The following is a 13,758-nucleotide window of genomic DNA, read 5'->3' as shown; positions in this document are numbered from 1 at the left end:
ATTATTTACTGTTCACTTATACTTCCCTACATATCATATTGTGTGGAAGTCTGGGGATTGACATATAAAACAACTGTCAATGAAATCATTATTTTACAAAAACGAGCCATAAGGATAATAAATAAGGTTGATTATTATGCACCCACTAACCCATTGTTTATGAAATCATTTGTTATGAAATTTAATGATCTGGTATATTATAAAATAATGCAAATAATGTATCGAGCTAAATCAAACCAACTCCCAGTCAGCATACAAAGGTTTTTTTCATTTCAAGAGACAAAATATAATCTCAGAGATGTCTGTAAATTTAGTGTACCAAATGCCAAAAAATTAATTAAAAGGAGATGTATATCTGTTGTTGGAATTTCATTATGGAATGATGCTAACATAATCTTAAGAAAGTGTAAGACATTTTTTGTTTTCAAAGGGATGGTAGCTAAAGCAATTTTTGAGGGCTACAAGTGTCCATAATGTATGCAGGATTTTGTGCTGTTTATTTGAGATCTTGCTTCATTGCTCTTCTTGTGACTAACTTTTTGGAGGCAATTCTTTTGTTTGTTTTTTTATTTCCATTACATGTATTACTTGTAAAAAATAAAATAAAAATGCATATGTTGATGGGTAGCTTAAATTGGTCAAACAGGACAGGCTTAAATACAAGCATTATTCTTCAGCTTGTGCCTTTTCAGTCACTTTGAATGTATTATTATTTGTGTTGAACTTGTTTGTTGTTACTGTGTGTGACTGAATAAAAACATAATCAATATAAACTTACATTACCACTGCACACTCACAACCTTACAGATAATGTATTGTATAGCATTTGTATTCAGTATGATATGGCAGCGCAAGATATATGGGGTATGAGTAGTTGTAACATTGGCAGCAATAGTTGGTCATTAGCGCAGATATGATACAGGTACAAGTCAAGTCAAGTCAAGTCAACTCTTTTATTGTCAGATACACAGAACAACAGAGTTGGACTGGGCACTGAAATTCTTAAGACAGGACACCATACCACACTACCATAGATACTGTAAGATTCTCTCTATATTTAGTCTAATACTCTTAACTACAAAAGGTGGTTCTCATTGGTTGTAGAGTGGAGTCTCAATCAAGGAAGCTGAGATGGTTCGGATCAGAGCCAAAGATATTTATTGTAGCAGACAAGAAATATCACTAAGTACTTTTCTGAGCCTAAGTATAACAGAGTTCTTTCAGGGCACACGCAAGCCTGCGTGGATCCGTCCTGGAGAGGAGATGGTGTCGTCTCTCGTGGTTCTTGCTCTGATCGACCCGAGTCTGGCTCACAGCCTAATTTAACAGCCAGTATAATTACGTAAGCCAAACAGAATGTATAACATCTCTACCGAAGGATTACACACACACATAGGAACACGTAAACAGTACCCATGCCCTTGCCCTTGGGCCTGATAAACCGGGCGCCTCGGGGGAATGCTACATGGTACTTACACAGAGGGGCCTGGTCAGATACAGAGTGAAACTGTCTTCAACAGGCACCAGCTGCCTTTAGTATACGTTATGGTGACATGTTAACCTTTCCTGGGTTTGGGCCTACCTGGTCCCTCAGGAGGGCCTGAGAGACATGGAGGCACCTACACTAGAGAGCTATACAAGGGAAATACACCAGAATCTAACAGTCCTCCCTCTTGATCGTTCTTAAACGTAGTTTAAAACATCAACAACAACAGTGTATTTCTTTGAAACCTGAACAATAAACATTTTTCATGGCTCTGACATTTTGTTATGCTTATATGGAAAGAAAATACAAAAAGGAAAAGGAGGGTGAGGGATTGGAAAATAAAGGATCGGCTACTCTAAACAATTCTGGGGAGATGGGTCGGGGAATGGGGAGTTTTCTCAGGTAGGGCCTTTAGGGCGGCCAACCTGGGAGTGGGGGAGATACATGGAAAGGGGGCATCTATGGAGTGTGTTCCATAGGCAGCAGTGTACTCAGGGATAGTGAATGGGACAGCAATGTAAGGTGATACCTGTGAGGAGGTTTGCATTAGACCACAAACCCAACAAGCCTGCGCTCCTTTAGCTTTGGCCAAGCCGTGCGCAGCCTGCAAGAAGGTGTTATCTCTGTGGACCTCATAATGGCTGTCAATGTCACAATTTCCTTTTATACACAGATAACATAACAACAGGGCATACAACACATGGCATGTCATTTTGGAACAGTTGTTTCAAAAGTCTTCTCCGGGGATGGCTGGTGAAGAGGGTAACAGTTCGTGGTGTGGAAAGTTCAGAAGATGGCAACACAGTTCAGATGGTGCAGATAGCCAAGCTATCTCAGGATCTCGGTCGTGGTGACGATCTTCAGGTTTCCAGCCACGGGGTACATAGGATTTAAAGAACAAGAGCAGTATCAGTTGGGGGGGAAGCAGTATTCATCTAACACAGTTATGACATGCTTTACTGCTAAGCAACTAAACATTTATCTTGATTAAAATGAACACTATTATAGTGACAAGCAAATGTGATTATAGTAGCAACAAGCAAATGCGATTATAATCCCTAAGAAGTTGTACCACCAAAAACTTATACCAACATCTCACCTGGACTGGTTCGAGAGGACAGAGGAGAAACCTGCACTTCAATTCCCTAATCTTCCTTTTGTCACTACGCCCTCCGTAAAAATAAAAAATAAGAAATTAAAGTCTTCCCGCACTCTGACCTCCCTCTTCTCACCTACTCTGTAAAACAGACGTGAAAGAGGTTTTTTACCAGCCCAATGAATGTCAATCTCAGTCAATTGGTGCATCAACTAATTTACAGTGGCTTGCATGGATCCATTTCGTCTTGTTAGCAACCCTAATGGCAGAGGGGGTAACTAACAATATCTGATATGGCCCTTCGTATCTGGCCTCTAGCGGAACTCTTTGTGGCTTGTGAATCATGACCCACTGTCCAGGCACCAGAGAGTGTCCTCCCTCTGGCGGCTCAACCCAAGCCTCTTTGACTTGTTTGGACGTCAGCTGGAGGGTCTCTGAGAGCTTGATGCAGTAGTTCATCAATGCGTCTGAGGTGAGGTGCACATCGGCTGTGCGCAGGTCCATCGAGCCTGGGAAGTTGAAGAACCGGCCAAACACCGCTTCGTAGGGGGACAGACCCACATCTTTGTTGTGCGTAGCTCTCATGCTGCTCAGCGCAATGGGAAGTGCGTCCACCCAAGGTGTTCCTTCTTGATGCATCTTTGCCAGTCTTTCCTTCAGTGTTCTGTTTGCTCGTTCCACCTGTCCTGACGATTGCGGGTGGTAAGGACAGTGAAAAGACCATTCGATGTTCAGCATTCGGCATACCTCTGCACAAACTGCTCCAGTGAAGTGACTTCCGTTATCCGAGCAGATCTGATCTGGTAGGCCATAACGAGGAATGAAATCTTTGACCAACACTTTGGCTGTGTGGGCAGCTGTTCCTCGGCGGGCAGGGTAAGCTTCAATCCAACGAGAAAATTTGTCAATGACCACGAGGACGTCTCTGTATCCTTTGCATGCCGGCAGTGTAATATAATCCACTTGAAGGCAATGAAAAGGACCAGGTGGAGCAGGGACCTTCAGCATGGGAAGTTTTACTTTCCGATCATGGTTGTTTTTCATACAGGTGACACATCGCTTCACGACATCTCTTGCCACACCGGTGAATTTTGGATTCCACCAGACTTGACTAAACCTGTTGCGCATCTTTTCCACACCCACATGTCCTAGGGAGTGAAGTTGCGTGGCTAGGTATGGCAGTAAGTTCTGGGGGGCCACCGTTCTTGTTCCATGTCGCCACACCTCGTCATCGTGTAGTTTTGCACTGTTTCCCATCCATTCCCATTTCTCCTCTTGGCTTGCGGCGTTTTGCATTTCCATTATGCTAGCCAAGCTTTCCTTCCGCCATTCTTCGTTGTCAGACTCCTTTTTTAATCGTAGGCATTTTGCGTAGTCGTTTTTCGTTCCGAGGTCAGTTTCCATTTCAACATTTCCAGTTCTCCTCCCCTCTTTTTGTCTTGCTGCTCTTCTGGATGCGTCATCAGCAAGCGCGTTACCACGGGCTTCTGGGGTGTCCAAGTTTGTGTGAGCTTTCACCTTGACCACCGCCAGTTCTTTGGGGAGTAGCATTGCGTCCAACAGGTCCGCTACTAATTGACCATTTTTGATGGGCGTGCCCTTGGCAGTGACAAAACCGCGTTGAGCCCAGAGTCGACCGAAATCCATTACGACTCCCAAAGCATAACGGGAATCGCAGTAGACTGTGGCAGACTTCCCTTCAGCCAATCTGAGTGCTTGGGTTAATGCTTTCAACTCTGCTTGCTGTGCTGATGTTCCGGGATCCATAGATCCTGTTTCCAAGACTTCGTGTTCCGTTGTGACAGCCCATCCAGCTCCCCGGATGCCATCCTCCACCAGTGAAGATCCGTCAGTGTACAAAACAAGCTCGGGATTGAGGAGAGGATCTTCTTTCACAAAGTGTTCCTGGTCCATCAAAGCGATCAAGTCTTCGCACACATGGTCATCTACTTCGTTCGTGGCGTCCGTGGGGGCAATCATGGTTGAGAGATTTGAGACAGAGGCTTTTTGGAGGGAGATGTTGGGTGCTTCCAGCACGGCTTGCCAGTTTCCCCAGCGGCTATCCGAGACGCATGGGACTTTCCTGCCAGCCAGCAAAGCATTCACAGAGTGTGGGCAACGGATGGTGATCTTCTGATCCAGCACAAGATTTTCCACAAGTTGGTTGGCGAGGTACACTGCTTGTACCGCCCTCAGGCATGGGCCAAAGCCCAATGCAGTTGTGTCCAATTTGGCAGAGTAGTAGCCCACAGGTCTCCACAATCCTCCATGTTCCTGTGTCAATGCGGATGTCATGAACCCACGACACTCATTGACAAAGAGTGTGAAGGGTCTCTGAACATTGGGAAGTCCCAGCGCGGGGGCTTCACACAGGCAGTTCTTCAAATCCTCAAAGGCTTGTCGTGCTTCGGCTCCGAGGCTGATTTTGTCTCGGGAGTCTGGTTTTCCTTTCAGCATGTCGTTCAAGGGTTGGGCGGTCTCCGTGTAGTTTTCCACCCAATTCCTGTTGTAGTTGCATATTCCCAAGAAAGCACGTAGTTCTTTGATTGTTTTGGGTTCGGGGGTTTTGCGAATTGCAGCTGTCCTGTCATGCGTGATCTCTCTTTTCCCTTGTGAAATCTTCTGTCCAAGATAAACGACTTCGTGTTGGGACATCTGTGCCTTATCATAACTCAATTTGTGACCCATCTCGTACAGGTAATCAATCAGTGCCTTCAAATCCTTGTCGTGTTCTGCCTCTGTCTCAGATGCGATGAGAATGTCGTCCAGGTAAGTGATGACTGATGAGGTCAGGCGTGGAGCTTCGGGCAGAGTCAGGTGTCGTCTCAGAGCCTGGTGGTAGATGGTGGGGGCTGAAGCCAGCCCTTGCGCAAGGCGAGACCAGGTATATTGACACCCATCAAAAGTGAAAGCTAACCAGCTCTGGCACTCAGGAGCCAACGGCACGGACCAGTAGGCGTTAACGGCGTCAAGCACTGTGAAGATCTTGAGGAACTGGTCACCAGAGGCCACAACAGGACTCAGGTGGGCGAGGCCTTGATTGGCCAGACGGTAGTCCACCGTCAATCTCCAGGATCCATTTGGTTTCTTCACAGGCCACACCGGGGCGTTGGAGGCAGATTGAGTCTTGAAGATGATTCCTTGGTCACACAAATCTTTGATGATTGGCTTCAGTCCATCGACAGCAGCTCGGTTGAGCGGGTATTGTTTCACACTTGGGGGAACTTTTCCAGTCAACATCACAGGTTCCATTTTCAGCAGGCCGCAGTCAGTTTTTTTCTTGGCCCTCACGGGATGGTCTGGTTGCAGGTACAAGGCCTTCAGAGGTGTCTCTTTGGATGAGGGGAGTGTGTCCAAATCATATTTCCTTGCGTTGGCCTGTTGCTGAAGCAGAGGAGGGGCTGATTGTGGTTGGGGTGACAAGTAGCCCTGTTGAGGTGTGAGTGGCAGTGGAGGCAGGTGGGCTCCCATAGGTGACTGAATCACGTGCCTCGGTTGGTAGGGCCCGTGGATTGCTCCTGCATAGCTTTCATCTGTTCCAAACATGCTTGCGTGAGATTCCACCGCATGGCCACCAGATGGCGTCGTCCCAATTTCGTAATCGGGAGGGGCTGAGAGATCTGGGTACTGCCCTGTGGCCGCCCCCTGTTGGTCCCACCCCCCTGGATGACCCTGCGACGCAACTCTTTCCAACGCCAGTGTCTGTCTGGCCACTTCGTCAGCAGCTTCAAATTTTTGTTCCAGCTCCGCTAAAAAAACCTGGAACAACTGGTCTTTGCGCTGGCACTCCTCTCGTCCCTTTATAAATGCATGTTTCACAAACAGTCGTTTAAATTGAGACATCACCATTTCAAAGTGCTCTTGTAGCAAACACACTTCAAATCAAATTCAATTCAACTTTCCAAAATCAGTAGCTGTAATTTTAACCACAATGTGTTTCTCACACACTATAAAACAAATCAAAATGCAACTTCCAAGTTCAGTAGCTGTATTTTAACCCCAATGTGTGTTCTCTGTGTCTCACACACTGCGAGTGAAAAATTCCACCCTTATCTCTACAGCTGGCTTCAGCTGCTCCTTTCAACCACTCGCACGTTGGCCCCCACCCTCGCCCTCCTTCTCTGTCTCAGAGAGGGGAGAATGGTGCACGCTGCGAGTAATTCTAAAAAATTCTAATTCTGATTTAATTCTAAAACCACCGCGCAGCACTAACTAAGACCTTCCTGCTAACCCAGAGTGTGGCTGTTGTAACAGCAAAAAGCAGAGCTTCCTTCTACTCTCCACGGCTATTGACTAACAAATAAAACCAATGGAAGGTGTCCGCGAAGCGTGATACTCCACCTCTGATTAGACTGGTCAAAATTAGACAAGCTCCCTGTTTCTGAAGTCTCAGTACAAAGGCTTATTTATCTGCCGCGGCGTCTTTTAGAACCCAGGTGTCTAAACTGTCCGGAAAGCTTATTACCGACACCACACTTATACAGATACGGCGATCCTGTATACCTCGACTGTTAATCTATCCAAGCATTCAGAAAACAATTGTCACCAACGGTTTCAACTTTTAGACAAGCTAATCATAGAAACAGCCTTCACACAACCCCGTCGAGTTAAGTTTGGGACACGTAAGCAACAGCTATAATCTAAACAACCCAGACAAATTATACATCGACTTTCGAAGTGAAAACTCCGAGACTGACGTCCAAACCCCTCTTACAGAATACGGCGAGACTGATAGAGTTTCGTGTACACACAACCAAATAGGTATATCAAACAAACATTTATAACAAACAAAGCATGTATCCAATGACCCCAGCGCTAGAATCACTGATACAGGTTAATCATCTTTGATGGTACAACTTCCCCACTCTTTTTTTCGTTTTAACTGAGTAGCAGATTAAAAGAGACAATGCCAACAGACTTCAATCTAAACTAGTTCAATGACTTCGTATGGAGCAAACGTGTGGGCATGTAAACGTCACCTTGTTCCCAGGGGCCACGCTTCGGCAGTCAGCAGTCGGGCAGTGCAGAGTCCTCCGTGGATTGGAGCGATCTGGCGTCAGTCCGGATGCGGCCTTCTGCGGAGTGCGTTGATCCTCAGGTCAGGCGAGGGTTCACAGGCGACACGCCGTGTCCAGTAGAAGCCGGGTTTTTCGGCACCAACTGTAAGATTCTCTCTATATTTAGTCTAATACTCTTAACTACAAAAGGTGGTTCTCGTTGGTTGTAGAGTGGAGTCTCAATCAAGGAAGCTGAGATGGTTCGGATCAGAGCCAAAGATATTTATTGTAGCAGACAAGAAATATCACTAAGTACTTTTCTGAGCCTAAGTATAACAGAGTTCTTTCAGGGCACACGCAAGCCTGCGTGGATCCGTCCTGGAGAGGAGATGGTGTCGTCTCTCGTGGTTCTTGCTCTGATCGACCCGAGTCTGGCTCACAGCCTAATTTAACAGCCAGTATAATTACGTAAGCCAAACAGAATGTATAACATCTCTACCGAAGGATTACACACACACATAGGAACACGTAAACAGTACCCATGCCCTTGCCCTTGGGCCTGATAAACCGGGCGCCTCGGGGGAATGCTACATGGTACTTACACAGAGGGGCCTGGTCAGATACAGAGTGAAACTGTCTTCAACAGGCACCAGCTGCCTTTAGTATACGTTATGGTGACATGTTAACCTTTCCTGGGTTTGGGCCTACCTGGTCCCTCAGGAGGGCCTGAGAGACATGGAGGCACCTACACTAGAGAGCTATACAAGGGAAATACACCAGAATCTAACAATACTAAACATAAATACACATATTAAACAGATACTAAACAGATAAACAACCTACATGAGCTAAACTGAACATGAGCTGGACTGAGAAAGTAGTGCAAACAGCAGTAAAAGTGAGCCAGTGAAGAGTAAAGTGGCAAGTGTAAAGTGAGGAGTGCATTATTCTTCATTTAGGAGTCTGATGGCCTTAGGGTAGAAACTGTTCTCCAGTCTGCGGGTGCGAGACCGGACACTTCGGAACCGCCTACCAGAAGGCAGCAGGGTGAACAGTCTGAAGGATGGGTGATGACAGTCTTTTAGGATCCTGCCAGCTCTTCGGAGGCATCTTTTAAGGTAGATGTCCTGAAGGGATGGGAGTTTCCTGCCGATGATGAACTCAACGGATCTGACCACACTGCGTAGGGCCTTACGGTCCATGGCTGTGCAGCTTCCAAACCACACTGAGATGCTAACAGTCAAGATGCTTTCTATAGTGCATCTATAGAAGTTGGTGAGGATGTCTGGATTCATGCCAAACTTCCTGAGTCTCCTGTGTGTGCTGTGTGTGTTGATGACTGTAGTGTGTTGTGTGTGTTGATGACTCTAGTGTGCTGTGTGTGTTGATGACTGTAGTGTGCTGTGTGTGTTGATGACTGTAGTGTGCTGTGTGTGTTGATGACTGTAGTGTGCTGTGTGTGTTGATGACTCTAGTGTGCTGTGTGTGTTGATGACTCTAGTGTGCTGTGTGTGTTGATGACTGTAGTGTGCTGTGTGTGTTGATGACTCTAGTGTGCTGTGTGTGTTGATGACTCTAGTGTGCTGTGTGTGTTGATGACTGTAGTGTGCTGTGTGTGTTGATGACTCTAGTGTGCTGTGTGTGTTGATGACTGTAGTGTGCTGTGTGTGTTGATGACTCTAGTGTGCTGTGTGTGTTGATGACTGTAGTGTGCTGTGTGTGTTGATGACTGTAGTGTGCTGTGTGTGTTGATGACTCTAGTGTGCTGTGTGTGTTGATGACTGTAGTGTGCTGTGCTGTGTGTGTTGATGACTGTAGTGTGCTGTGTGTGTTGATGACTGTAGTGTGCTGTGTGTGTTGATGACTGTAGTGTGCTGTGTGTGCTGATGACTCTAGTGTGCTGTGTGTGTTGATGACTGTAGGGTGCTGTGCTGTGTGTGTTGATGACTGTAGTGTGCTGTGCTGTGTGTGTTGATGACTGTAGTGTGCTGTGTGTGTTGATGACTGTAGTGTGCTGTGTGTGTTGATGACTGTAGTGTGCTGTGTGTGTTGATGACTGTAGTGTGCTGTGTGTGTTGATGACTGTAGTGTGCTGTGTGTGTTGATGACTGTAGTGTGCTGTGTGTGTTGATGACTCTAGTTTGCTGTGTGTGTTGATGACTGTAGTGTGCTGTGCTGTGTGTGTTGATGACTGTAGTGTGCTGTGCTGTGTGTGTTGATGACTGTAGTGTGCTGTGTGTGTTGATGACTGTAGTGTGCTGTGTGTGTTGATGACTGTAGGGTGCTGTGCTGATGACTGAAGGCTGCTGTGCTGTGTGTGTTGATGACTGTAGTGTGCTGTGTGTGCTGATGACTGTAGGCTGCTGTGCTGACTGTAGGGTGCTGTGCTGTGTGTGCTGATGACTGTAGTGTGCTGTGTGTGCTGATGACTGTAGGCTGCTGTGCTGATGACTGAAGGCTGCTGTGCTGTGTGTGTTGATGACTGTAGTGTGCTGTGTGTGCTGATGACTGTAGGCTGCTGTGCTGTGTGTGTTGATGACTGTAGGGCGCTGTGCTGTGTGTGCTGATGACTGTAGTGTGCTGTGTGTGCTAATGACTGTAGGCTGCTGTGCTGTGTGTGCTGATGACTGAAGGCTGCTGTGCTGTGTGTGTTGATGACTGTAGTGTGCTGTGTGTGCTGATGACTGTAGGCTGCTGTGCTGTGTGTGTTGATGACTGTAGGGTGCTGTGCTGTGTGTGCTGATGACTGTAGGGTGCTGTGCTGTGTGTGCTGATGACTGTAGGCTGCTGTGTGTGCTGATGACTGTAGTGTGCTGTGTGTGTTGATGACTGTAGGGTGCTGTGCTGTGTGTGCTGATGACTGTAGGCTGCTGTGCTGTGTGTGCTGATGACTGTAGTGTGCTGTGTGTGCTGATGACTGTAGGCTGCTGTGTGTGCTGATGACTGTAGTGTGCTGTGTGTGTTTATGACTGTAGTGTGCTGTGTGTGTGTTGACTGTAGTGTGCTGTGCTGTGTGTGTTGACTGTAGTGTGCTGTGTGTGCTGATGACTGTAGTGTGCTGTGCTGTGTGTGTTGATGACTGTAGTGTGCTGTGTGTTGATAGTGTGCTAGTGTGCTGATGACTGTAGTGTGCTGTGCTGTGTGTGTTGATGACTGTAGTGTGCTGTGTGTTGATGACTGTAGGCTGCTGTGATGTGTGTGATGATGACTGTAGGGTGCTGTGTGTGTTGACTGTAGTGTGCTGTGCTGTGTGTGTTGATGACTGTAGTGTGCTGTGTGTGCTGATGACTAGGGATGACTAGCAACCTTCTAATTGCTTAACAAATTTTCTACCTCCTGTACCACTCTAGCCAGATATGGTCAGCTGCTTGGGCTTATGGCCATAACTGTTGTGGTCAAGTCTGCCAGTGCAATTGTTCTCCTAATATTTAATGAGGTAATCCTCCACACAGTCTGCCTGGCTCAGGGGCAAAACACTGGGATGTCAAAGAGGGATGCCAAAGAGGAGAGCCTTATCGCCCCTACAAGTTCATGCAGTAAGGCCCGTGTGGGTGACGATGGCAAACTGTTTAATTTCTTCAGGGTAATATCCATTGAAATTGTCAAACCTAATTTCCTTTGCAGGGCATTGTATTTGCATATACACGAATTGCAGTCGCTTCCAAAGCGGCTGTGTCGATCTCAGATGCACTATCCCCCCACCCCACCCACCACCCCCATCCCCCTCCTCCTCATTGTCTTTCCCCAGTGCTGAAAGACATGTTTTAATTAAGGCTTTGTCTAGTTGAGTGTGTTGGTAATAAAGGGCCATGGTGAGCTCCTATAATACCCCCCCTCCCCCCTCTCTCCCTCTTTCCTTCCCTCTCTGTCTGTCTGTATCTCTCTCTCCCTCTCCCTCTCCTACTCTCTCCCTCTCTCTCTTCCGCTCTCTCTCTCCCTCTCTCTGTCTGTCTCTCGCTCTCCCTCTCTTCCTCGCTCTCCCTTTCTTCCTCTCTATCCTCTCCCTCTCTCTCTCTCCCTCCCTCTCTCTTTCCCTCTCCCTTACTCTCTCTCCCTCTCTCTGTCTGTCTCTCTCTCTTCCTCTCTCTCCCTCTCCCACTCTCTCCCTCTCTCTTTCTCTCTCTCGCTCTCCCTCTCTTCCTCGCTCTTCCTCTCTATCCCTCTCCCTCTCTCTCTCTCCCTCCCTCTCTCTTTCCCTCTCCCTTACTCTCTCTCTCCCTCTCTCTGTCTGTCTCTCTCTCTTCCTCTCTCTCCCTCTCTCTCTCTCTCCCACTCTCTCCCTCTCTCTCTCTCTCTCTCTCTCTCGCACACTGGTTGCAGGGGAGCCAGGGGCCCTTCTCGGGCTCAGTGCCTGCAGAAGTCAGGTGGCCCTCAGCCATCCCAGCTGTCTGTCGGGTGTCAGTCTGTATCAGCGTCCTCCAGAGGGGCCCTCAGACAATCACACTCTTTTTACATGCTACATTTGCCTTTCATCACCCGCAAATCTGGCAACACCGCCACCCCGTGCCCCGCGCAAATGCTCACACACCGTGGGGACGCAAACACACACACACACACACACACTAACACACACACCATGCGCACACAGACACACACACACACACATGCTTACGTGCATATACACGCTATATGCACGCTAAAACACACACACACGCAAAAACACACACACAGATACATGCTTACATGCTTATACACAGAAATTCATGCTCAAACACACACACACACAAACACACACACACACACATTGTCAGAAAGACACACACACTTGCAAAGACTATCTCTGTCACACACACACACGCACACATTCTCACACCCATAAACGCACACACACTCTCTAACGCACATCTTGCATACATCCACACGGACACACACACTCAACAAATACTGGGCCACACACATACGTACACATTCACACATACATGCAGGCATGCACCCACACTCACACACCAGCATACACATGTGGAGCTCGCAGTACGCTGCTGTGCTACTGAAACAGGACCAGTATCTGGAGCTGGTGTGAGCACTCCATGCCGTGCCAGTGGATCTCCTGTTGTTGTTGTTGTCTTGGCCCAGTTGGCGGTTGATGGGCGCGTTGGAGGGCCCCGGCAGATGGCGGGGTCTGTTCTCACGGAGCCAAAGGCGTAGCGCGGGGAGAAGGAGACTGTGTCAGATGAGCCTCCATCAGGCAACTGCCTACAGCCCCACACTGTTCCACCCCCCAAACCCCCCTCATCCAACTCCCCACCCCCCCCATGGCCAGCGAAGACACAGCCACAGGAGCCCAAGTTAAGAATAGCAGAAGTCTTGTCACATTGGATGTTACTGCATCCCATGTTTTGGGGGAGGGGGGGGGCTGCGATGCATGCAAGGGCGTCTTCAGAGACAAACAACTCCCGCATGGCCGTGTGAGACGGGATGCCCCCCCCCCCCCCCCCCCCCCTCCCCTCTTTGTTCCCGCAGTTGTAAGTCCCTGATGGTTAGAGACTGTCATATATCTTCAGTGTGTACACTTGAGGAAAAGCCCCTAGGTTGACATCCTGCATCGTGTGCTGGGATCTATGTCCCTTTATTAAGATGATTTCCGTAGTGTATCACAACGGGCTTATGATGTGGTTATCTCATGCGTATTGTACACTCGCAAAAACTGCTGTGCAGGAATTGGTTTGAATCTTTCGCAATTACGAGCTGTGTGCAATTAAACTTGCGTCAAAAGTTGTAAAAAAGCCTGCTTCAATCGGTCGGGATAATCTCCATGACGTGTTTTTGACAGTTTTTGCCTGAAGTTCCAGAGATGACCTCACATAGGGTTGGACCTGAGACGTTTGGAGGTGTGGGCAGGAGAGGGGAAAAGTTCACCCCCGTACCCCCCCCCCCCCCCCCCCAGAACAAAGAGAAGAGAGAGAGAGAGGGGAAGATGACTTATCTCACTCCAGATGTTTGACTTTATTCAACAAGAAAAGATCGACAACGAGCATGTTGGGGGTGGGGTATGACAGCAGCTGTGAAGAGGAAGGGGCCAGGAATTCGGTCTCCCCGAGCAAAATGAAGAGACGAAATAAATCTAAGACATGGCTGCTGTACAAGGCCGTGTCTGCTGTAGGTCAGCGAGATGCCGTCGCTGTGGATGAGGGCTTCAAGAAGTCTCTCTGGTTACTGGCGTTATACACCTGCTTCACAGA

Source organism: Sprattus sprattus, assembly GCF_963457725.1.
Source record: "Sprattus sprattus genome assembly, chromosome: 2".
NCBI lineage: Eukaryota > Metazoa > Chordata > Actinopteri > Clupeiformes > Clupeidae > Sprattus > Sprattus sprattus.
This window is presented reverse-complemented; position numbering follows the sequence as displayed.